At 44.1% G+C, this 25472-nt stretch overlaps 2 long non-coding RNA genes across 5 annotated transcripts in view; one reads left to right on the plus strand and one right to left on the minus strand.

Annotated features, from left to right (window-relative positions):
• The first annotated feature begins 249 nt into the window (after positions 1-249).
• The window catches only part of LOC103349284 (uncharacterized), a 139577-nt gene continuing 114354 nt past the window's right edge, over positions 250-25472 (plus strand). The window contains exons 1-7 of one of the 4 annotated variants that reach the window (XR_011379459.1): positions 250-2252; positions 5548-5623; positions 5986-6087; positions 7487-7644; positions 8404-8479; positions 21128-21755; positions 23007-23075. This is a non-coding gene — a long non-coding RNA (uncharacterized lncRNA). The remainder of the gene's footprint in view (positions 2253-5547; positions 5624-5985; positions 6088-7486; positions 7645-8403; positions 8480-21127; positions 21756-23006; positions 23076-25472) is intronic. The other 3 variants (XR_011379461.1, XR_011379458.1, XR_011379460.1) reach the window with 3 other exon arrangements.
• Positions 17833-23575, minus strand: LOC138844068 (uncharacterized). Its single transcript, XR_011379464.1, has 3 exons — positions 23004-23575; positions 22696-22809; positions 17833-18466 (listed from the first exon to the last, which is right to left on the minus strand). It is a non-coding gene; the product is annotated as an uncharacterized lncRNA (long non-coding RNA).

Here is a 25472-nt window from a genome sequence, read left to right on the forward strand (position 1 = left end):
CTGTCTGTCTCTCTCACTGTCCACTTTGCCTGTCAGGAAAAACAAAACAAAACAAACAAACAAAAAAAACAAAAGTACTCATGTTCTGTGTACTGTGGAAGGGGTAGTACTGTGCACGGTAAAGAGTCATGGTCGGGATGGAAGAGGTCATTCTGTAGTTGTCAGTTCAGGAGTTAGACCAGCACTTGTTCATTTTTTTTATGATTTATTTATTTGAATGGGAGGGAGGGAGGGAGAGAGAGAGAAGGAAAAAAAGGGGGAGGTGTCTTCTATCTGCCGTTTCCTTCCTCACGTGGCCCCAGTGGCCAGATGTAGGCCTGGCCAAAGCCAAGAGCTTCTTCCTGGTCTTCCAGATGGCCTGGATCCAAACACTTGGGCCATCTTCTACTGCTTTTCCCTGCCATTAGGAGGAAGCTGGATGGGAAGGGGTGCATCTGGGACATGAACCAGCATCTATATGTGATGCTGGCATTACAGGTGGCATCCTTACCCTTTATGCCACAACACGAGCTCCCAGATTGTTCTTTTTGCTCATGGGGAACTTACCTCCTTTCTATCTGTAGCTGGCCAAGTCTTGCTCCGTATGCTCTTATATAACCAATTTATATTTTGCTGTGGTATTAAATGTAATGATAGCAGTCCTAGTATAAGTTTTTCCCCTTTCAGTATGTTTCTTGATATTTTTATACATGGCCTCGATTATGATGAGAGACATTCCTTTTATACCTAATATTTTCAGGGCTTTTGTCATTAATTCTTAAATTTTATCAAATAACTTTTCTGTGTCTGTTGGGATAATTGCGTGTTTTTATCCTTCATATGTTGATATCGTTTAGATCACTGATTGATTTGTATATTTTAAGCAGTCCTTGCCTTGCTGTTGTGAGTCCCAGCTGCAGTATATCAGCCATGACTAGGCTGGCCGCAGAGTGCTCTCTTGTCCCTCTGTGCAGCTATTCTGTCGGCGGCAGCCAGGATGAATCTGTGGAAACAGAACTTGTATCTTGGGAATCCACTCAACCCAGTCAACAAGCATGAATACTCCTTTCTCTCAGTAAAGGCTTATATCCTAGTGTGCTTATAGGTGTTGCCCCCATTATAGCTTTTCTGCATGTCATGTCCATGACCATTCTCTAATACACTGAGCACACGTCTAACTCAGAGTCTTGGCTATTCTTATCGCTGTGCCACTTGTCCCCCGCTGAATCAACATGACTGCTCCTTCACTCAGAGATCACTTCCTCACTGAGCCTTCCCCAGCCATGCGGTCTACAGACTCACACTCTCTTTCCAAGCTTTATTTTCCTTAGCATCTGACACTGCCTAACATAGTAATTAATAAGGTTTCATTACTATAATGAACTTCCTGAGAAAACTGAATGTATGAGAAGAAAAGGTTTATTTAGCTCAGAGTCTGGAGGTTCAAGACTGGGTGGCCTCATTGGTTTGGTTTCTAGGGTTTTGGATGAATGGCAGTGGTGGAGCATGCGGCTTGGACAGCAGAATGATCACATCCCACTGAGAGCTGAGCTGGGCCCAGTTCCCACGAGGCTCACTGAATCAACACAATGATTGGATTAAATTCTATCCTCTTAGTACCATTATCCTATGCCTTTGGGTATTACAAGTCTGCATGAGTTTGTGAACCACATCTTGCTCAAACTATAGCACATACATATTGTACTTTTAATTTGCATTATTTTCCTTCCCATGCTAGAATGGAGGCACCATGAAGACGGTGTTGTGTGTGTATGCTTGTGTGTTTGTGTCTGTTTTGTGCATGTGTGTCTCTGTGTGTGGGATGTGTCTACTTTGTGCCTTTCATACAGGGCATGCTCTGTGCTTTGTTGGGTAAACAAGTGCAGATGCGTTATGACTTCAGGAGCCAAATGTCATATCCATTTTTTAAAAAGATTTATTTATTTATTTACTTGACAGGTAGAGTTACAGACAGTGAGAGAGAGACAGAGAAAGGTCTTCCATCTGATGGTTCACCCTCAAATGGCCACAATGGCCAGAGCTACACTGATCCAAAGCCAGGAGTCAGGTGCCTCTTTCTGGTCTCCCACACAGGTGCAGGGGCCCAAGCACTTGGGCCATCCTCTACTGCCTTCCCAGGCCACAGCAGAGAGCTGGACTGGAAGAGAAGCAACCAGGACTAGAACCCGGCGCCCACATAGGATGCCAGAGCTGTAGGCAGAGGTATAACGTCGTGTGCCATGGCACCGGCCCCCGTCATCTCCATTTTGTAGGTGAGATTGACATTCTGTAAGCTTAAGAAGTGCAGATCCAAATCAAATTCAGATCTCCCAATTTCATGATCTGCATGTTTTCATTTCATCAGTAATACCCTGGGACTGAGTCAGGCCCCATGTTTTAGAGTGCTCTCCTGAGATCCTCCTCTGGCTGCACACTTTACCATGCAAATGAATGGAGGAGCCATCTGGAGTTTGTGGTCCATCCTTCATGCCTCACCCCCAGGCACCCATGACTCTGGAACTCCCTGCTCAAATGGTCCTGAGTTGGGTGACAAGATCAGCATTGGCTTCTCCCAGGGGTCTTTTTCTACTGAAGGAGTGTGTAGGAGTGAGGGAGGAATGCAACACTGGTGCAGGAAATGTTCTGTCTCCTGGCTAATTGGGTTCATATGTCTTCATTTTATTGTAATTACAGATATTTAATTTAGTGTATATGTATGTCACAATAAAAAGTGTTGAATGTATCATCGAGTGAGGGAAAGTGATTTGGTTGTTGAGATCATGCATATTAAGAGTAGGGTCAATGAAACCAATTGTAATGTTACACAAGTGGTTATTTGGGACTTGGTAATACTGCTGGAGTCTCATACAGGTTTGCAAAAGGTGCTGCGGTGAAGGTAGTCTACTCTGGAAAGCTGCTCAACAACCCTAGGAGTGGCTCTGGTCATGACAGAGAAAATGATGATGCATAAAAAACAGCCTCAACCTTTTTTTCATAAAATGACAGAAAAAGTGCTTTTTATATAATGTTGTATCTGATTTTAACTATGTGTGTGTGTGATTGATTAACATTATTCTGATTTCAGACACATTCTCATTGACATATGTGGCAGGGTAGAAATGCTTACAACTGGAATGGAATTTTTCCTTTTCTGTCCCATATTGCAGTTCACACACTGGTCTCCAGAGTAGAAATATAACGATCAGCTCATCAAAGAATAAGGTACTGGGGGCCGAGGTTGTGGCATGTCAGATAGCACTGATGCCTGTAATGCTAGCATCCCGTATAGGTGCTGGTTCATGTCCTGGGTGCCCCACTTCCAATCCAGCTCCCTGCTAATGGCCTGGGAAAAGCAGTGGAAGATTGACCATATGTATGGGCCCCTGCCACCCATATGGGAGACCCAGATGAAGCTCCTGGCTTCAGCCTGACCAACACTGAATATTGCAGCCTTCTAGGGAAGAAACCAGTGGATGGAAACTCTCACTATCTCCCTGTTGCTGTAACTCTGACTTTCAAAACAAATAAGTCTTTTTTAAAAAAATCAGGTACTGTTGTTTGACCACATGGAATAAAAAACAAAAGCATGGAGTAACTCAGCTACCCCTGTGCACAGGGTCCTGGCCAATAATTTCTCCTGAGACAGAGCAGCCGATTTTAGTGGAAAAGTATTCCACCCCAGAGGATGCTTTGGGACACGTCTGACCCTGCCCTGTCCTGGAACACAGATCATACTATATCCACGCTACTCCTAGACACCCCAAGCAATCTGCATAGCAGTGACAAACTGAACACAGTGTGTTGGCAGGAAGTGGAAGCTCTGATCAAAAAGTTGACTCAAGGCCAGGTACAAGGTGAGAGGCTGGTGAGATGCAAGCCAAGCACCCCAATTCTTGGTTTTGGAATCAATTCTGGTGCTTCTTTTGTTGCAGACCAAGAGGTCAGTATGAGCTGAGCAGATGCAGAGAGGGCTTTCCCCTTCTGATATTGCCTGCATCCTGTATTTTCAGGATGCAGCTTCTCAAGGGGTCCTGAAACAAGGCCCATGTTGTGCTAGAGGGGCATTAGGAGACCAAGAGCCATCTGGTGAGCCTGGGCACCAGGTAGGAACACTGTCATGCTGGAATACCTGTACCTGGAGAGATGCACATTGTACATTGGGCACTGAGGGTTGGCATTTGTATGCTGTTCCAGCACCCTGGGTGTGGGAGAGAAAAATTCAGGGGCCCCTTCTCAGAGACTCATTGTCTGAATTTCCTAGATTGACGTAAAGCAGTGGCCAGTTAGTCACTCTCTCAAGATGTTTCGCTTGGTTTAGCTCAGCCGAGCATGCTACTGGAGTGTATTGGGGAGAGGGCCAGGATCCTGCTGCACACCCAGCTGTGCACAGGCAGGCCCTGCCTCCAACAAAGAATCATCGTGTCCAGAGTTTCAGTGGAGGCACTGTTAAGAAATTATACTTTGGAGTATTTAGTGTCTCCTTTCATTGTAAATGTCTTTGTTTTCTGTGAAGATGATTTCTTCTCTTTCATTTTGTTACTTCCCTTGACTAGTAACAGGGAGTTAGTTATTTCCTCTGGACACATGCAGCTGATGCGAAAATGTATGTTTATTTATTTATTTTTGAAATTTGAACACAATTCTTCCAGGTACTTTTTTCACTTTTGAATGTTTTTTAGTTTTAAAATTTAACAATTTTAAATATTTTGCCACTTCCTATGTACATATGTACATACACATATTTTTTCTTAAACAGTGATATCTCAGAAAAGGAGGGATTCGTGACAATGATATAATATGGGGAAAGAGCAATATATTTAACATACATGGTAGACTACAGTGAAGCATTATTTATAATGAAATAACAAATAATATGACATCTGCACAGTTTTTATAGATGCTATATATTAACTTCCACAAAAAATTTGCTCATGCTTAGCATAATGATCACCCCATATTCAGTGAAGTAGAATCGGCATGTCAAAGAGATCCCTGTACTCCTGTGTTTTATAGCAGCCCAGTTTACAATAGCAAAGATAGGAAAACAACCAAGATCCATCTACTGATGACTGGATAAAGAAAATCTGTGTGTGTGTGTGTGTGTGTGTGCATGCAGGATTTAATATTACTAAGCACCCATAAAAAATGAAAGCTTATTTGCACCAAAGTCATTGAAACTGACAATATATGTTTAGTTGTATGCCTCATCATGATGTGCCATGATTTGGTAAGTAGGATTCTGTAATGAAGGAAGGATGCAGGCTTTGGTGTGAGAATTCCTGGATGTGAATCTCAGCTCTGCACTTTCTCACCCTATACTTGGGGAAGTTACTCAGTCACTCTGTGTTTCATGATAGGGGATAAAAATAATTTTGCCTTCACTGGATTGTTTAGAAGATGGAATGACAATATGCATGTAGTCCTCCACATAGCTTTTAGCAGATGTTAAACACTAGCATTAAATAGTAGTGGTTGATTGATGGTGCTATTAGGAAGAGATTTTAAACTCTTGAAATAATGTTTGAATGGTTTGCATAGGTTGTAACTGTCCCTGTGTCCATATCACAGGTACACAGAGAAGTTTTTCAGAAGAGGAAGCAGGAAAAAGCAAATATGATGAATTACATTAATAAATATCAAAAAGGTCAGTGAATTTCTTTGCTAAGCATTTAGGAGAAAATGGGTAAAGGTACTGTAGAGTTAATTTGAAATCTAGTGCTATGATGCCTTAAATGATTTGTAACTATTGGACCTAAGTGTGGAGACTGGTGTGGGGCACAGGATGTGCCTGCTGAAGAGAATGTAATAAATATCAGCCTTATTTTGAGTTTTAACCTTTTATTTTTAAAATGGAATCTTGGTGATCAACATATTCCAGTCACAGGCTTCTCTGATAACCCGATTTCCTTGAAGGATCAGAAATCCGTTGCATGGGGCATGGTGGCAGGAGATAAAGCGCAGTAGATGAAGGAGGGGTTAAATGTGGTTCTGTTTGATTCTGTGCAGGGTGATGGACCAAGAGCTCCTGAGTGAGCTGGAAAACCTCCACAAGGAGTGGACTCAGCGTGGAGAGAGTACAGCTGCTGCCAGTGGCCACGCTGAGTGCCGGTCAGGAGCCTTCCATCTGTATCAGTCTCTGATTATTAGGATAATAGATGTATTTGACACATTGTGAATGCTTAGCCATTGTGTGCATGTCATACAGTTTGGTGTATTAGGATACAGACATAGGGAGCAGATGCTAATTCTGCCCTCAGGAAGAAGGTAGCTTGGAGCAGGACACATTGCCTTTCTAAGCATCAGGGACAGTGTTTACTACAGAGTGGAAACTGTATGTGCCTCGTGGTATTACCAACAACAAAAGGGAGAATGCTGCCTCCTGCTGTTCTTAGTCCTCTTTACTGTGTTTCTGCACACCAGGCCTGTAGGGAGGGGTGATAATTTCCATATAACACAGTATTATGAGAGAGACATTGAGGGAATAATGTAGAAGCACATTGAGGAATACCCAACACAGTCCAGGGTGGCCTACTAAAGGGTCCTAACCTTGCATGTGTAAGAATGAACCAGATGGGCTGGCACCATGGCATTGTAACGTTAAGCCTGTGCCTGCAATGGCAGCATCCCATACAGGTGCCAGCTTGTGTCCCAGCTGCTCCACTTCCAATCCAATTCCCTGCTGATGGCCTGGGAAAGCAGTGGATGATGGCTCTAGTGCTTCGGCCCTTGTACCCACGTGGGAGGCCTGGAAGAAGCTCCTGGTTGATGGCTTTCGATTGGCCCAGCTCCCACTGTTGCAGCCTTTTGGGGAGTGAACCAGCAGATGGAAGACCTCTCTCTATATCTCTGCCTCTCTCAGTGTGACTGTGACTCTCAAATAAATAAATCTTACAAAAGAATGAACCAGAAAGGTAAACAAGCCATTATGAGGAACAAATAAAAAAGGGAGTGACCCAAGGATGAAAGATGTGAATCGTCAGATATCTGTGAGAAGAACCATGGATATTTGGCACCCAGGAGTCCAGGATGAGGCAAGGACCAGTGAGATGCGACTGGGGGCCCTGGTGATTTGTTTGTCAGTTGCAAAGCTTGCAATTTATCCACCAGGCAGTGGGGAGATACCATGTGTTATATTCAGAATAGTGAGCAGGTAGTTTGTATTTTTGAAAAGATGGTGGTGGTGCTTGTGTGATGAGTGACTTGACAAAAGCAGAGATATTTAATAGCAGAGCGTTAGAGGTGTCTAGTTGAGCAGTGATGGACACCTGAGAGTGGTAATGGGACAGGGAAGAGAAAAGGGGTTGAAGAAATATATATGAAGCCACATGAACAGGGTTCAGTAGTGGAAGAGGATGTGGGGAATGAAAGAAGTCTGGCTCTATAGCACCAGCCTCTAGTTAGAGGATATATTATAATGTACATTGTATAATTCAGTGACGCATTATGTATAATGATACGCCTAATGATATGACATCTACGCACTTTCTGTATTTGCTATATATTCCAGAAATGCTTTCTCCTTATAGGTCTGGCTTATTTCACTTAGCATAATGATCTCTCCATATCCAGTGACCTGAAATCACGTAAAGAGAGAACCTGCACTCCTATATTTTATAGCAGCCCAATTCACAGTGGCAAAGATAGAGAATCACCAAGATGTATCAGGTGATGACTGCATAATGAAAATGTGTTTTAGATTATTTCTGTAGGCCCAACTTGGGAAAGGTTGCCAACTTTGGGGAGAGGCCAGGAACACATGGCAGTAATAATAGCTACTGTTAAGAGAGAGACACACTGTGATTATGCTATGCCAGGTACATTTGAAGCACTGTCTATAAATCAACCCCTTTAGTCCACAGACAGTTCTGTAAGGTGTGTTCGTTCCCCTACTGTTTTGTTTCTGCTTACATTTTGGGAAACAGGCAAAGAAAGGCTAAGCCAGTTGCTTCAGGCGATGCAGTCAGTGGCAAAGCCAGGATTTGATCCATATGTATAATTAGCTATAACAAAAAATGAAATCCTGAGATTTTCAACAAAATGAATGCAGCTGGCAATTTGTTTTTAGTTGTATACTTCCAAATGACCTGCTACAATTTAGTAAGTAGGATTGCATAATGAAGTAAGAATGCGAACTTTGGTGTTAGATTTCCTGGGTGTGAATCTCAGCTCTGCACTTTCTCACTATGTGACTTGGGCAAGTTATTTAACCACTCTGTCCTTCATGATAGGGGACTAAAAATAATTTTGACTTCACTGGATTGTTAAGAAGAGGGACTGAGAATCTACTTAAAGCCCTTAATATAGTTTTTAGCAGATGTTAAACATTAACACCAAATGCTAATGGTTTATTTGTGCTGTTATTAGGAAGAGATATTGGACACCTGGAATGAAGGTTTGTGATCTGTCCTTGTGTCATTATCACAGGTATGGACAGAAGTTCTTCGGAAGAGGGAGCAGGGAAAAGCACTTATAATGGATTCCATTATGAAATATCACTAAGGTCAGTATATCGCTTTGTTAAGGATTTAGAGAAAATGGATTATGTGTGCTAGAGTTCACTTGAAAAGCTAGTTCTTTGGTGCCTTAAGTGATTTGGAACTATTGGACCTACCTATGGGGATTGGTGTTTGGTGTAAAATGTGCTTCCTTCAGTGAATTTAGTAAATATCAGCCTTATTTTGAGGTTTAAACTTTGATTTTTAAAATGGAGTGTTGTTGATCAAAGTATTGCTTCAGTCACATTCTTCTCTGATAAACCTGATTTCCTTGAGAGATCAGAATTCCATCGCATGACATTAAGGCAGGAGCTAAACCCCAGCAGATGAAGGAGGGATTAGAAGTGGTTTTGTTTGGTTCTATGATGTGTGCTGGATCACTGGCTCATAAGTGAGCTGTGAAACCTCCACCACAATGGCCTCATATTGAGAGGATGCAGCTGCTGCCTGTGGCCAAGGCTGAGCATGACGGGCACTGAGTCTTTGTGCACATATCAGTCTTTGATGATTAGAGTGAAATAACTGAAGTATTTGATGCATGGTGAGTGTTTGGTCATTATGTGATTCCGTGTCATATAGTTCGGTGGTTAAGGGTACAGACACAGCGATTAGATCTCAGTTCTGTCACTCAGGAAGAAGGTAGCTTTGAGCAGGCCACATTGCCTCTGTAATCATTAGGAGCCACGTCTGCTACAGTGAGGTAATTGTGTGTGCCTCATGGTATTCCTGACACCAAAAGGGAGCATGTTGGCTCCTACTGTTCTTAGTCCCCTCTGTATGTTCCTGCACACCAGGCCTGTGTGGGGCATGATAATTTCCAAACCCATTGAGTGCTATGAGGGATGTATTGAGGGAATAATGTGGAAGCACATTCAGGGATACCTGACGTAGTCCAGGGTGGCTTCCTAGAGGAGGTCCCGGCTCAGTATGGTCTGACGTGTGAGTAAGAATTAATCAGAGTAGTAAGCAAACCATTTTCAGAAAGAAGGGGAAAATGAGTGATCCAACGCTCAAATATGTGAATCAGCAGATGTGTATGTGTGTATGAGAAAGAGAGAAATAGTGAAAGAGAGAGAGAGGAAGAGAGAGAGAGAGAGCATGAGCAGCAGTGAGTATTTGGCATCCAGTTTGAGGTAAGGACTGGTGACATGTGACTGGGGTCCTGGGCAATCTGTTTGTCAGCTTGAAAGCTTGAACTCAATACACCAGGCAGTGGGGAGATAGCATATATTATACTCAGAATGGTGAGTAGGTAATGTTTGTGTTTTTGAAAACATGATGGTTGTGCTTGGGGCTGGTGCCAAGCCTGTGGTGCCGTCATCCCATATGGGCACTGGTTCTAGTCCCGGCTGCTCCTCTTCCAATCCAGCTCTCTGCTGTGGCCTGGAAAGCAGTAGAAGATGGTCCAAGTGCATGGGCCCCTGCACCCATATGGGAGACCAGGAAGAAGCACCTGGCTCCTGGCTTTGGATTTGTGGGGAGCAATCCGGACTAGACTGAGTTACTCGAATTAAGACTTGTTCTATGCATCTGCTCTCCCACAATATGGCGCTGGGAGAGAAGTAAACAGCTTCCGCACAGCTGCCTCCAGTTCAACCAATTAACTGTAGGACTTGCTCCTGATTGGAGAGCAGCGTACTCGGCGTGTGGGCGGCCGAGTTGGGATTGGCAGAGAAGGACTATAAAGGAGGAGAGAAACGGCATGCACCGGGAACGTCTATGGGAAACATCTAAGGGAACCCGTGCAGCCCCCGAGAGAACCGGCCGGCGGTGTGCCGCTCCCCTGCGGAAGTGGGGAATGTGGCCAGGGGGAACTGCCCTTCCACGGAGGTGGAAGGGATAGTAGCCGACCCGGGAAGAACCGGCAGCAAACCCGGGGAGGGCCGAGCGGACGAAGGAACAGCGCAGGGTCCTGTGTCGTTCCTCCATGAAGAGGGGGAGCGACAGGATTGGCACAGCTCTGGCCATTGTGGCCATTTGGGGAGTGAACCAATGGAAGGAAGACCTTCCTCTGTGTCTCTCTCTCTCTCACTATCTGCAACTCTACCTCTCAAATAAATAAATAAAATCTTAAAAAAATGATGGTTTTGCTTGTGTAAAGGATTAACTTCAGAAAAGCAGATATTGAAGAGCAGATTATAAGAGATGTCCAGAGGAGCAGTGATGGGCACCTGAGAGTGGTAATGGGGTAGGGAAGAGAAAATGGATTGTGGATTGAAAAAATATTTAAGAAGCCAGATGAACAAGATTTAGTAGTGGAATTGGGTGTGGGGAGTGAAAGAAGTCTGGCTGTATAGCAGCCGCCTCTAGCTATAGGATATGCATATGATCCATTAGTTGTTCAGGTATAAATTAATTTTCCTATATTTATATGGATTACAAAGTTATTCTGTTAGTGATTTTCGGTGTTAATAGATTATGTTCTGAAAGCATCGATACAGTTTCTGTTGTCTGAAGTTTGTTGAGACTTTCTTGTGACCTCTAATTTGTTCTATCCCAGAGAAATTTCCATGGGCTGTTGAAAAGATTGTATATTCTGCAACTTTTCTACATTTTTGTTTTCCCTTTTTTGAAAGATTATTTTATTCATTTGGAAGGTGGAGTTAGAGAGGGGGGAGAGACAGAGGCAGTGACAGATCCTCCATCTACTGCTTCACTCCCCAGATGGCTAAAAAGCCTGGGGCTGGGCCAGGCCAAAGCCGGATCCTGGAATTCCATCCCAGTCTCCCACATAGGTGGCAGGGGAAGAAGCAGTTGAGCCATCTGCTGCTGCTTTCCTCAGGAGTAGAACTGAAAGCAGAGCAGCCAGCCCTCGAACCCCTGCTCACATGGGATGTTGGTGGTGGCCCAGGTTGTGGCTTAACCTGCCATGCCACAATGCTGCCCCCTATTCCACAGCTGTTTGAGCATTTTGTATAAGTGTGTCAGATCCCATTGTTCTCGAGTGCATTTTAAAACAGTTTGTTGGTTTTCTGTTTGGATTAGCTGTCTACTTCTGAAAGTAGGATATTAATATATCCTACTATCATTGTATTAGAAGCTATCTCTTTATGTGTGTTAATGTTGCTAAAATATTGGGGTGCTTCAATACAGGTCCATGTACATACTTTCAATTGATATTTCTCCTTGCTGGATTAGGCCCTTTTTCATTATGTGGTGACTTCCCTTGCTCTTTTTATGCTTTTGACTAATTTACTTCTTTAGTTATTTTCATATTATTTGAAAGACTGAGAAAGAGAGATAGTTCCCACCGACTGGTTCACAACTCAAATGCCCAAAACAGCCAGAGCTGGGCCATCCCAAAGCAGGGAGCAAGGAACACAATCTGAGTACCCCGCATAGGGTGACAGCAACCCATGTGACCAAGCCATCACGTGCTGCCTCCCACCATGTGCACCAGCAGGATCCTAAAATTACAAGTGGAGATGGGACTAAACCTGAGGCCCTCTGGTATGGGATAAGAGCATCACATCCAGCAGCATGAAAACACAATGACATTCCTGTGTAGCTGTATTTACTGAGCACTTAGTATGTGCTGGGCACTGTCCTACTTACGGTCTAGACAGTGTTTCCCTTATGCCTCACAACAAACCTGTCTGTTTAGATGCTGTCATTATACCCATCACCAGACAGAGAAGTTGAGGTTAAGGGAGGTTAAGTTCACACACCTGGAAAGAGGTTGAGCTGGGCTTTGAACTCAGGCTGTCTGTAGAGCTTCCAGGTCACACTGAGGCACAAATGATGTGTGTGGGACAGCACAGGACACACAGGGCTGCAGGAGCAGCAGGAGGAAGCAGTGAGCAACTCTGCCTGGTGGAGAGTGGCATGGTAAACATCAGTCAGTGGGACTCTGTGAAGGAGGAGGCTGCTGAGCTGGGACTGAAGCACATCCCCAGTGACTCAGGGCTTGCTGAGGGTCAGGAACTGAGCAGCAGTGAAGCTGAAATACAGCTGATGACCAGGGTCTCCAACTTCAGTCCACATGCAGAATGCAACAAATGGGTTATATCCAAATGTTGAGAGCAGGGGGGAGGACATACAAACTTACAACAAAAACTCTCTGGCAGACCATGTGTGTGAAAACAAACAAGAATACCCAGTGGCAAAGTATGCGTAGTAAAAGTGTGGTTGTTGAAGATTTTCCTAAGTAATGCTCAAAACCCAGAACCTGTAAGGAAAATGATTTGCCTGTGTGACAAGTTGAAGGGCAAAATATTTCTGCATGATGACACACATAAACAGACTCAAAAGACAGGCATGAGAGAAATTTGAAGTTGTGTACTTCAAATTCTGCATGTCTTCCTTAGTCACTGGAGCCCTTTGTTATGGAATGTGCTGAACTGCATTTCCCAGGCCCCCTTGTGGTTATTTGTCACTCTTCCAACCTAATCAAGTGAAAGCTTCTGTTAAAACACATTGCTATTTTATAGGTAAGAGAACTCAAGGATATTAGGTGATGCTTCCATGCCACCTCCTTGTAATCACTGGGAGAGCTCACTTGGGCAGCCTGTGTTCAGGTACTGTTTTAAAACCAACATTTCCCATTTACTATGTACGTAGCACTTTAGAAATACTACCTCATTCAAACCTGATACCAACTTATCAGATCGATTGCAATAGGTGAGATTACAATATTTCTATTTTACAACAGGGAAACTGAGTCATGAAAGGGCTTAGTGGCTTACATGAGATCACACAGCTGGTAGTCAGTAGCGAGAATTCAAACCCAGACAAGCCTCATTCCCTGCTATTTTCACACAGCCACTGCCCATGTTGAAACTGTACTTTATGTTGTTTACTAAGGAGTCTTTCTTACCTTGACTCTGATCCCACTAGGTTTTTTTACCTTCAACTTGTACCTGCATAGTTTTCTCTCTTGGGAAGCATAATGAGTGGCATTATGAAATCTGGGAAACCAGGTACGTGGTAGTAAGGAGCCAGGGCTTGGGACCATTGAGTGCCTCTGTGGCATTCCCCCGGCCACCTTGTATCCTAGAGCAGAGCACCCTGGCCTCAGAGGATTTCCAGGGCCTTGAGACAGGAGAGTCTGATTCCTCCACTCCCCATTCATCAAATATTTTTTGAGCACCAATGCTGTGCCAGGGTACATCCTGGGTACTGGGAATAGAGTACATAGTGAGGCAGACATGGTCCCCTGCTGCCTGGGGTCAGAATCCAGATGGAGTCAAAGTGACAGAATAGGTACAGGTAGACAAGTAAACCCAGCAGTGACTGAGAGTAACCCTTGTTGTGTTTAACACAATAGCCGACTGGGTGAGTGAAGGCACGATTCCCTACTAGAGCCTGGGTGTGCTAGAATGCAGATTTGGGTGGCATTTCGGAGCCAGTTATAGGAAGAGGCAGAGGAGAAACACTGTGTCTACCGAGAAGAAAGGCTCTAGGATTTGAACAGTCCTTAACACGACAGGAAGAGGAAGGTTCTAAGAAATATGGTCAAATCCTTCTTACTAAGATAAGCATGGTTGTCAGTGCCATTAATGTGTGTGAATCCACATATCATTGGCTCTGCCAAGTCTGCACTTGAGAGAGGCAGTTTTGTTATTTTTTTTTTGTTATTTTTTTTTTGACAGAGTGGACAGTGAGAGAGAGACAGAGAGAAAGGTCTTCCTTTGCCGTTGGTTCACCCTCCACCTCCAATGGCCGCCACGGCCGGTGTGCTGCGGCCAGCGCACCGCCTGATCCGATGGCAGGATCCAGGTGCTTCTCCTGGTCTCCCATGCAGGTGCAGGACCCAAGTACTTGGGCCATCCTCCACTGCACTCCCTGGCCACAGCAGAGAGCTGGCCTGGAAGAGGGGCAACCGGGACAGAATCTGGTGCCCCGACTGGGACTAGAACCCGGTGTGCGGGAGCCACAAGGTGGAAGATTAGCTTAGTGAGCCACGGCGCCGGCCCTAGAGAGGCAGTTTGAACAATGGAGTGAACCCAGTGTTTATAGTTAGATGTTCCTGGCTCTGCTAATAGCAGGTTCTCAGTTAGTTAAATTCTTTGGGCCTCCCATTACACCCTGCTTCATGGAAGAAAATGTCTGCCTCACTGGGATGACTAAGAATATAATGAAACAATGGAAATCAAAGGCTTAGCCTCAGGCAGGGTGCATTCTTTTTTTTTTTTTAAGATTATTTATTTGAAAGACGGAGACAGAAGGAGCGAAAGAGAGATATCTTCCATCCTCTGGATAACTCCCCAGATGGCTACGACTTCCTGGGCTTGGCCAGGCTAAAACAAGGAGTTGGGTACTTCTTCTGGGGCTCTCACATAGGCTCAGGGTCCCAAGGGCTTGGGCCACCTTCTGCTGCTTTCCCTGGCACTTTAGAGGAAGCTGGATTGAAAATGGAGCAATCAGTACTCAAGCCAGTGCCTATATGGGATGCTGGCATTGCAGGCAGAGGGTTTACCTGCTGTACCACAGTGCTGGCCCCAACTGGGTATAGTCTTTTTTTTTAAAGATTTATTTATTTATTTGAGTGTCAGAGTTACACAGAGAGAGGAGAGGCAGAGAAAGAGGGAGAGAGATCTTCCATCCATTGGTTCACTTCCCAGTTGGCCACAAAGGCTGGAGCTGAGTTGATTCGAAGCCAGGAGCCAGGAGCCTCTTCCGGGTCTCCCATGCGGGTGCAGGGGCCCAAGGACTTGGGCCATCTTCTACTGCTTTTCCAGGCCATACCAGAGAGCTGAACAGGAAATGGAGCAGCCGGGTCTTGAACCGGCTCCCATATGTGATGCCAGCGCTTCAGGCCAGGGCATTAACCCTCTGCACCACAATGCCGGCCCCAAAAGGTATATTCTTAATACAATACAGATAGATGGCATTGAACTGCCTGACTCAAGAATCTCATCACATGTGACATCCATTTTGGCCCCAATTACCAGCTTTAATCCTTACTCTAGCAAGGGGAGTCACCCCTATGTAATACCATTTTTAAAAAATACATTTATTTTTATTTGAAAGACAAGGAGAGGAAGGGTGAGGAGAAGAGATGTGGAGATACCTTCCATCCACTGGTTCGCTCACAAAATGAACCTAACTGCTGGGGCTCGTCAAAACCAAAGGCAGAAGCCTCAAGCTCCATCTGGATATGTCAAGTGGCTTGTAGGATCCCAGGTATTTATGATATCTGCTGCGTTCCTAGGCACCTTAGCAGAGCTGGATCAGAAGCAGCAGCCAGGACTCAAACCATTGCTCCAGAATGGGATGCCAGCACTGCATGTGGCAATTTAGAGCTCTGAGTCACAGCACTGGCCCCCGCTCCCTCTGATCATGCTGTTTTTCTGTTGACTGCTCTGCCCATTCACTGTCTGTGAGATGCTCCCCTGCACACTTCATACCTCACCCTTGTACACAGAATCTACATCCTCCCTCCAACTGATTCTACTCTAAGGCAGTAGAGAGGAAGAAGGACCACATTCCAGGAAGGACATCTCACTTCACATGTCACCAGGCATGGCCCCTCTCACCCTGTGCTGCAGCCCTTACACCCTACTTTCAGTCCTGGAGCCAATCTGCTGCTGCTCCTTACTGTGCTTTTCCATATAACTCACCTGACGTGCTGTGCCTCAAACTGTGATCACCTCCTCCAAGATTTCCTAGTCTCTGCTCCCTTCACTGAAACCTGTTTTCTTTGCTGTTTTCACACCTTCCTTATTGCCTATGTACTTGTCAGTTTACTACTTTTCTTTCAAGTGGTACAAGATTCTCCTACTTAGCATCATCCCTGTGACTGTCACGTGATACTACAATGACCAATGTTTACTGAGCACCATTTGCCAGATGCTGTTCTGTGCACTTGCATTGTTTTGGTTCTCATAAATTCTTTAAGTATCAGAGGTTCCAAAGTCTGCTCAAAATCACAAGTTAATGACTCACAGAATTAGTATGTGAACTCAGGTAGTTTGGCTCTAGAATCTTGCTCTTAATATCAACATCTAAATTGTTTGATGAATGAATGAATGTTATTTTATGTACATAATGAATGTATCCGTTGCCACGGGAGTTAATACATAGGCTGTATAGTAGGCATGACTGTTGTTTGTGAGCCTGGTTGGTATGCCTCCAGTTTCCAGCATTAAAGTATAGAACTTTGATGCCTGCTCTGAGGCCACACTACCCCAAGAGAGCTGTTCCTCTGTTCTCTATCTCAGGGGGATTCTCAAACCACAGGAATACTATCTGCAGATTGCTCTAGGTTATTGTGCCAAGGCATGAGCTCTCGTGTTTGTGTGAGGATTACAATACACGTTCAAGCACTCTGTTCCATCTCTAAGACCCACCTTAATTCGCACCATTCAGTCATTACCTTCTGGCCCACTCCAGGCCTTGTGCTGAGTGCTGTGGAACAAAATTGAATAATGCCCCCCCCCCAATTCCCATTCTAGGGAATCATTGCCTAGTTTGATGCATTCAGGGGTTATTTGAATGGTTGTATTGGACTAAGTTTCCACAATTGGACATTCATTTGTTTTCCTGAAATAAGTGAATGGCACTAATGCAAAAACTCCAAGCTATTGTGGACCATAGTTGGCGAGGCATAGAAGTTGGGAGAAAAGTTCAGGAAGAAGGAACAGTGTTTATGTAGGAAATTCAGTGGGAAATATGATATGGAAATTCATTTATCTAGAAATGGCATGGTGAAAAGGACAAGTATTGGAGGACTTAGCATTGGCTGACACACACTAGTCCCAAGAATCTTTATGAAAGTTAATGGTCTAGAGAAGGATGGATCTGGTTAGGAGCAGAACCAGACCTGAAGGGGCCTTGAACTGCACAGCATTAGTTTACACGTTCATCTCAGAAGCTTCTGGACCATGTTTGAAACAATTGACATGATCAAACTGGCCTTTTAAAATAGCTCTGCCTAGCAGTCCTGCACATGAGGGGTTGGGACAAGGGAGTTGGAAAGAGTACAGAAGTCCATTAAATCTATTCAGGCACTAGTGAGATTTGATTGAGAAGCAGATCTAGACCCTGAGGAGGTATGATTAAGTGAGTAGGGGTGGAGATACCTGCACAATTGTGATAGAGTCTTTTGCAGTGAAGAATCCTGAAAAGGTTGACTTCTCCGTTGCGTGAAATGAAGGAGAGTGAATGACGAGTTCTGTTGCTTAGTGGGGGTTTTCTGGAGCAGCAATGAGTGTGAAAGAAGGTGCAGAATCAGCCTGATTTTGGCTGGTGCGTAGACTACAATGAGTGATCCAGTGAGTTTTTGGTGGATTTGGAGTTCCATACGAGCCCCAGTGGCATGTAAGGGATGTTATTGGTTCAAGAATGTTGATTGCACAAATGAAGGGAATTGGGAGTACCATGGGATTAGAATCTACTAAGCAAACTCCCCACAGCACTCAGGCAAAAATAAAATTATGAGGGAAAAACATTGGTTTATTAAAAGAAACAAAAATGCAGTAAATACAACAATGCTTCAAAATATAAAAATTTGAAAAGCAGAATTATAAAAAGTTAAACTTCTATAGTGAGCATTTTAGGTGACACAGTTGCATTTCCTTGAACGTAATATATGTGCTTTGATGTGGCCTCAGGGGTTCCTGAAGTATCCACTTTGGCTGGGCAACAAGAGGCATTTTCTCTTTGGGAAAACTTCAGTCATGAGTATTCCTTGTTCCCTAATGCCTTCTGGAGCACCGCTTAACCTTGTGGAGAAACTCAGCCAATGTAGCTGTAGAGTTTCTGCAACGTTGAGATATTTCTCTGAAAATCCTAGTGAGGTGCTTGGGACCCAGGCCTTCTGCACTTTGGCACTGACATCCTTCTGCCATTTCTGGGCAGTGGCGTGTCAGTGCACCCTCCAGGTAGCAGCACTCTCTGCTGTCACCCCCCAGTCGCATCCCCATGGCACACCATCGCCTTCCTGGCTCTCTGTCTTCAGGCTCTTGGCCGTGTGCCCAGCTTCTCAGGACTCCCTAGTACTGGAGCTGCTTGACTCATGGACAGGAAAGACTCCACCTCATGTGGCAAACCTAGACGGTAAAGAACTGGTGAGCGGATTTCACCTTGAATAATAATCTTCTGAAAAAAAACAAAAACAAAAAACGTTGAATGAGTCAGATGCAAATTTAAAGCAGACGCCACAATCAAAATCCTCCTGTCAAAAGTGCATTCGTTTCTATTGAAGTACTTGAAAATAAACAATTTATCTGTTTGTATCTGCACTGTGAGTATTCCTGGGACAGTAAGGACAAATGTGGGTTTGGTGTCTGCTGGCTGAGGATATATATGCCCTGTTAGCATGATGGTTTCTCTCTCTCTCTTTTTTTTTTTTTTAGACAGGCAGAGTGGACAGTGAGAGAGAGAGACAGAGAAAGGTCTTTTTTTGTGTTGGTTCACCCTCCAATGGCTGCTGCGGCCGGTGCGTTGTGACCGGCGCACCATGCTGATCCGAAGGCAGGAGCCAGGTGCTTCTCCTGGTCTCCCATGGGGTACAGGGCCCAAGCACTTGGGCCACCCTCCACTGCACTCCTGGGCCATAGCAGAGAGCTGGCCTGGAAGAGGGGCAAGTGGGACAGAATCTGGCGCCCCGACTGGGACTAGAACCCAGTGTGCCGGCGCCACAGGCGGAGGATTAGCCTATTGAGCCACAGTACCGGCCTGCAGAACCATCTTTATTACTAGCCACTGGGAGCCTTTCCTGGGTCCCTTAGCCCTAGCATTACTCAACCCAGCTGCTGCAATCTTCACAGCTCCCTACACTAGGAACAAAATGCACTCTCATTCTACTGAGAAGACATGCTGTTAGCTGGGGAACAGCTAGCAAGACTGTGCCCTGCCAGCTGATCTCTCCCTCCACCATGGTCAGTGGAAGAGTAGCTCTTACTCCACATGGGGCAGAATTCGGACAAGACTTAGCCTCAAATGTAATGAGAGATTGGAATCTCTGTAGACTCTTTTTTTCTGGTTATAGCTCCACATTCTTATAATGGCCAGGGCATCAGTAGAGGCATTTGCCAGATGAGGTGACCTCAAAGCTTTATGGATATGAACATTAATTTAATAGATGCAAAACTTTATAGTTTTTCTTAATAGCTATATTTTTCATAAATATTTTCAAAACTTCTCATATGCATAAATTAAATCATTTATGCCCCCAAAAATCTATAATTATATTTTTCCAGGAACTTTTTAAAAAAAATTTATTTCTTTATTCAAACGTCAGAGTTACACAGAGAGAGGAGAGGCAGAGAGAGAGAGAGAGAGAGAGAGGGTCTTCCATCCAATGGTTCACTCCTCAGATGGCCGCAATGGCTGGAGCTGCGCCGATCCGAAGCCAGGAGCCAGGAGCTTCCTCTGGGTCTCCCACACAGGTGCAGGGGCCCAAGGACTTGGGTCATCTTCCACTGCATTCCCAGGCCACAGCAAAGGGCTGGATCGGAAGAGGAGCAGCCGGGACTAGAACCGGTACCCATATGGGATGCCGGAGCTTCAAGCCAGGGCGTTAACTCAGTGAGCCACAGCGCCGGGCCATCCACTAACATTCTAAGTAACTGAATTTACCATCTCACAACTCTCCTTCCCTATGAAGTCTGAACTTTAGAGAGGCAGTTTGATTAGGAATGAACCTAATCTTCATTGTCAGAATGACAATGTGCTTTCTTGTGCTTTCACTAGTAGCCACTTGATCTCTTTAGGCCTTACTTAACTCACCTATAAATGGGAGGAAAATGTCTATCTTAACAAGATGACAGAGAATCTAACAAAGACATGTAAATCAAGCCTCTAAATCTGGCCTGGCATGTCCTTAATACAAGGCAGATAGCACGACTGCTCGGTTCTGAAAATCCTAATCACCTGTGTCATCCCTCATTGCCTCAAGTCCTGGAGTGTACTGCTGCTCTAGCTAGGAGACTCTCTCAAGATAACCCTGTGCTTTCTGTGCTTACTGTCTATTACTCTGTCCTTTGGTCCTTCATTATGCTGCCATAGAGGTGATGTAGCCTTAAGAAGACAGGCTGGGGCAGGCGCTGTGGCATAGTGGGTAAAGCCACGACTGCAGTGCTGACATCCCATATGGATGCCGGTTCAAGTCCAGGCTGCTCTACTTCCAATCCAGCTCTCTGATATGGCCTGGGAAAGCAGTAGAAGATGGCCCAAGTCCTTGGGCCCCTGCACCCGCATGGGAGACCCGGAAGAGGCTCCTGGCTCCTGGCTTCGAATCAACTCAGCTCCAGCCTTTGTGGCCAACTGGGAAGTGAACCAATGGATGGAAGATCTCTCTCCCTCTTTCTCTGCCTCTCCTCTCTCTGTGTAACTCTGACACTCAAATAAATAAATAAATCTTTAAAAAAAAAAAAGAAGATAGACTACCCTGGACTTCCCTTACCACAGCCAAGAATCAAACTATTAAAATACAGCCTAACACACAAGTAGCCAACATGCCTGCTAGAAAAATTTGTACCAATTTTTAAAGCAAGTCAACAAAATTAAGTATTCAACAAACTTACATTCACAATTAGTAGCATCAACTAAATGTAGAAATGCAGTGTAGTAATGAAATAGGAAATTCAAACTCACATCTAAGGAATAAACATCAGATAGAAACCAAAATGTCTTACATGAAATTAATGTGAAGTAATTGAAAATTGTTGTTATTCTCATGTTATTGTTCTATTCTTTTGCTGTTAAAGGTTAAAGGGAGTACAAGAACATAATGACAGAAATGAAGAATTTAAAAAGAAAAAAATAGATGGAATTCTGGAGGTTAATAACACATGAATTTAAAAAATCCGCTGAATACGATCAAGCATTGAACACATAAGGACTGGTGAATCTAAAGTACTTCAGTAAGGATTACCCAGGCTGACACAGAAAAAGGCAACCAAAATAAAATAAGCCTCATTCCCCAGTAGAGAAAGCAGTTCTTTAACACAAATGGTATTCAGAACTCAGAAGTAGATGAATGGAGAAATATGAATATATTCAAAGAATTAATGAGAGAATGTCAGTTTCAGAAAATAATAAACCTAAAGAGCAAAAAAAAACATTCCTGAAGAAGGATGGACACAAAGAACCCCACATCAAGGCATATCATAATCAAATTATGAGTCAAACCACTCATGTGAATATGCACAGGTAAAAAAAAATGATAGTATGCACAGAAGACAAATAGAGTATTTACAGAAAATTTTTCCAAGATACACAAAACTTGGAGGCAATAGAACTTCATTAAAGTATCAAAAGAAAGAAGTATGCCTAGCTGAATTTTGTAATCAATGAAAATCTTCACCAAAACTGAAGGAAAATATGCTTTTTCAGGTAAACATAATCTGAAATAATTGTGCACTGATATACACCTGTCCCATAAAAATGTTCTAGGAATTTCAATGTCAGTGTTCTAGTATTCATATTAGAAGGAAAAATAGGTAAAATGATTTTCAATTTTTTTAACAGGATACACCAACTTTCTTCCTTTCAACATTTCCATTGCTTTTTCATATGTAGTCAGGCACAGGCAGAGCAATTCTATATTGCTTGCTTTAAGTTTTCCAGTGTGGATGTATTTTTCATATAAAATGTTTTATTTCTAAATAACTCTTCAACTGACATAGCAGGAACTTGAATAGAGAAAATCCTGTCCCCATCATTTGTGTCTTAAAGTGTATACTTTGTCTGTAGACCTTGTACAGTTTGTCCATGCTTGTGCCAATAGTAGATAATTTCAACTAACCATGATTATTGTAATTAGCAATGATACCTATGAACATAATACCTACTTATGAAAATCTTGGTTATTCTTACATTTGTTTAAAAATTTCCATCAGCTTTTCAACATCATAAAAAAGATGTTTGTATTTGGATTGAGTTTGTATTGAATCTGTCGGTTTGAGGAGAGGGGATAAAAATATTATCTGTTCTTGTGATACTGTCGTCTGGGTAGGAACTGGATGTGCTCATTCCATTTAGACTCTGCTACTTTTCACATTGTGGGACATAAGATGCTGATAGGGAGGCTTATCCTTGTGAGCTTAGATCAGAACACAGTGGGTGGCCCCTCCTTTCATGGAGACAAAAAAAAAAAAAAGAAAAAAAGAAAAAGGAATGAAAACAGCTTTGACTCTCCACTTGTAACAGTGGCCTGGTGTCATAACACTTGGCAGAGGTCATGCTTACTTAAAATCCTTTGAATCCAGGACGGCCCAACAGGATTTTCTCTGCTGCAAAGCAGATTATACATATTCTGTTCCAGGTTCTTTACCTTCTCTGTCACTAGTCCCGCTGTCAGCTCTGTGACTTGCTTTCACTGAGAAGCCTCTTGTAGGCCTGGGGGTTCCTGAAGGCTGATTCATCAGCAGGAGAGGAAGTGCAGAGTCTGTTTGGAAAAAGCACATCATCATTGATACCTCTGGTTCTAAAACAGGTTAACAGTTGAGGATGAAGGTAAAATAGATATAGTGGTATAATAACCAGGATCTTGTCATTGGGAAAAGGATCCCGTAATTATCTGAGCTGACACTATAGGCTGTTCATCAGCTGGCCATCCTCTCACACATTCTCTTTACTCACCAGGCTAGGCTGCTGGGAAGCCACTGTCCTCTCTTCTGAACTGTGCCAGAACTGCCAAGGCTCTTAGAGAAGGTAAGATCACAAAGTAAGATCTGTGAATCCCCAGGTCTGGGCTGGGGTGGGTGTCCATGGAGAACAGAGTCCAGAGGACTAATAAGAGGGGCTGGGAGGAGGAGTCGGGGCCCAGACAGAGGAGAAGCAGGAAAGGGGAGCCAGACGAACAGGGCGGTGGGTGGGTGACTTGGAGGGAACAGAGGCCAGGGTGCACTTGGAGGTCTTGGAGGTAGGAATGTCCTTGTGGGAAGAGATGCTGGTCAGAGCAGGGAGACGGGCAGGGCAGGCAGCTGAAGACTTCTTGTGCTGGAGGACAGGCTTAGGTTTGCCAGAGGGAGGAGCCAGGTGAGGCAGGCAGGTTGGAAAACAGGAATCTGAAGGAGCAGGACTATGAGGCTGGGGGTGACGCGGGAGAATCGGAGGTAGCTTTTTTGTCATTTTCTGCGAAAATGCTTCTAGTTACTCATCTGGCCAAAGAGCGTCAAAATGAGTAACTGGACACATGCCTAAGACTACACCCACTTTTATCTCCTACACCACCCCCCCAGGTTATTGCATCACAGAATGCCCCTTATGACGTGTGCATGCCCCTCCCCTTTTGAGGCACCTCCCACTAGGGACATAACCCCATGGTGTAGGTGAAGAGTTGTTATGACAAATAGCAAAGATAAGAGATGGGGCTGTAATATCATCCTCTGCCCGTGGGATTGGATGTCATTTTGTAGAACAGACAGTTATACAGGCTAGGATAGTGTTAGGTGGTTGGGGTGTAGAAGATAGTTTCGCAACAGCTATTGGGAAATGGAAAAAAAGTCTGTGCCCTGGTCTGTTGAACTCATCTTCTCCAAAGCCCTTTCATGTCTTTGTCTTTGTATTCGTGAATATGGGTGAATCAGTGATGAGATGTTATATCCATGTTAGCAATGAGGAGGACATCAAAGAGGAGAGAGGTAACTGTCACATGCAGGCTGTGTGTTACAATGCTATGTGACTGAGCTTGGGCCAAAATAGAGGACATAAAGGAAGGGAGGGCAAAGTAGCCCAGAGCACTGAAACACAGCTCCGCCCCTCCTGTGCTCCTGGGCCGGAGTTGCAGGGCTACTTCAGAGCCAAGCTTCACTCTGTGTGGCTCAATGCTGTGGCCCCTTGATTTGTTGCCTGACTGAGCTGGAGCCAGCATCACAGCACCCACGCTAAGAATGGCTGCCCACTCCTGATTGCTCATTGTCTGTATTTGGATTGTGATGCTCGCTTGATCTCGCCTATACAGAACATCTGCCTAAGAGGAATAGCTTTGGTTAGACAGTATCTTGAGGCATCCTTCAGTTTTCCCTGGGAGCATTAGGAAGGATTATTCCATTTCTCACATTTTCTAACACAGTCTGAGGCCAATATAATACTTTCCCCTTATAGAAGGCTTTTCTTTTAACCCTCGGAAGAAGATTCATCATTATTTTAATTATCATTATTATTTTATTTATACCTAGCAGGATACACAGTTTGTTGATAGCCTGTATCAATTTTTTAAAAAAATTATGTTTATATTTCATTTTGTTTGGAGAGAGAGAGATAAAGAGAGAGAGAGAAACCACATCTGCACACTCAAGTCTACTACTTTACTTCCTCAATGTCTGCATTTACCAGGTCAGGGTCAAGCTGAAGCCTGGACTTTAGAACTCAGTCTAAATCTCCTACTTGGGTGAACGTGACTGAGTAATTTTGGCCATCATCTGCTGCCCTCAGTGGGTACATTAACAGCTATCTGGAATCAGGAGCAGAGTCAGATCTGGAACCCAGACTCTCTAACATGGAATGTCAGCATTCAAAATGTGCCTTAACCCTGTGTCCTGTATCAGTTCTCATTAGCACATCATGCTGCATCATCTTTAGACAAAAATTATTCTTTTTCTATGTTAATTATTAAATTTTGGATATTATTTTCTGTTACACCTATTCAGTTTTGTCTCCAAAGGCATAGACTGATTATATCTCATGGTCCCTATTTTTGTTACATATGCATCATTTTCATTGATTCCTTCAAATTCTTTTCTTGAAAGGTTTATTTTTTGAAAGTTAGATAGGGAGGGAGGAAGAGAGAGAGACAGAGACAGAGAGAGAGAGAGAGAGAAAGCATATCTTCCATCCACTGGTCCAGTCCTCAAATGGATGCAAGGACTAGGGCTCTGCCAATCCAAAGCCGTGAGGCCAGGACTCCATCTGGATCTCCAGAGGTGGGTGACAGGTGGCCAGCACTTGGGCATCTTCTGCTGCTTTCCCATGCATTCTAGCAGGGAGCTGCATATGACATTTTGCAGCTGTGACTCGAACTGGTGCTCATGTGGGTGCCAGCATACCAGGCAGCAGTTTTAACCAGTGTTCCATAATGCCGAGCCTTATTTCAAATTAGATGGCCAG

Source organism: Oryctolagus cuniculus, chromosome 10, assembly GCF_964237555.1.
Source record: "Oryctolagus cuniculus chromosome 10, mOryCun1.1, whole genome shotgun sequence".
Classification (NCBI taxonomy): domain Eukaryota; kingdom Metazoa; phylum Chordata; class Mammalia; order Lagomorpha; family Leporidae; genus Oryctolagus; species Oryctolagus cuniculus.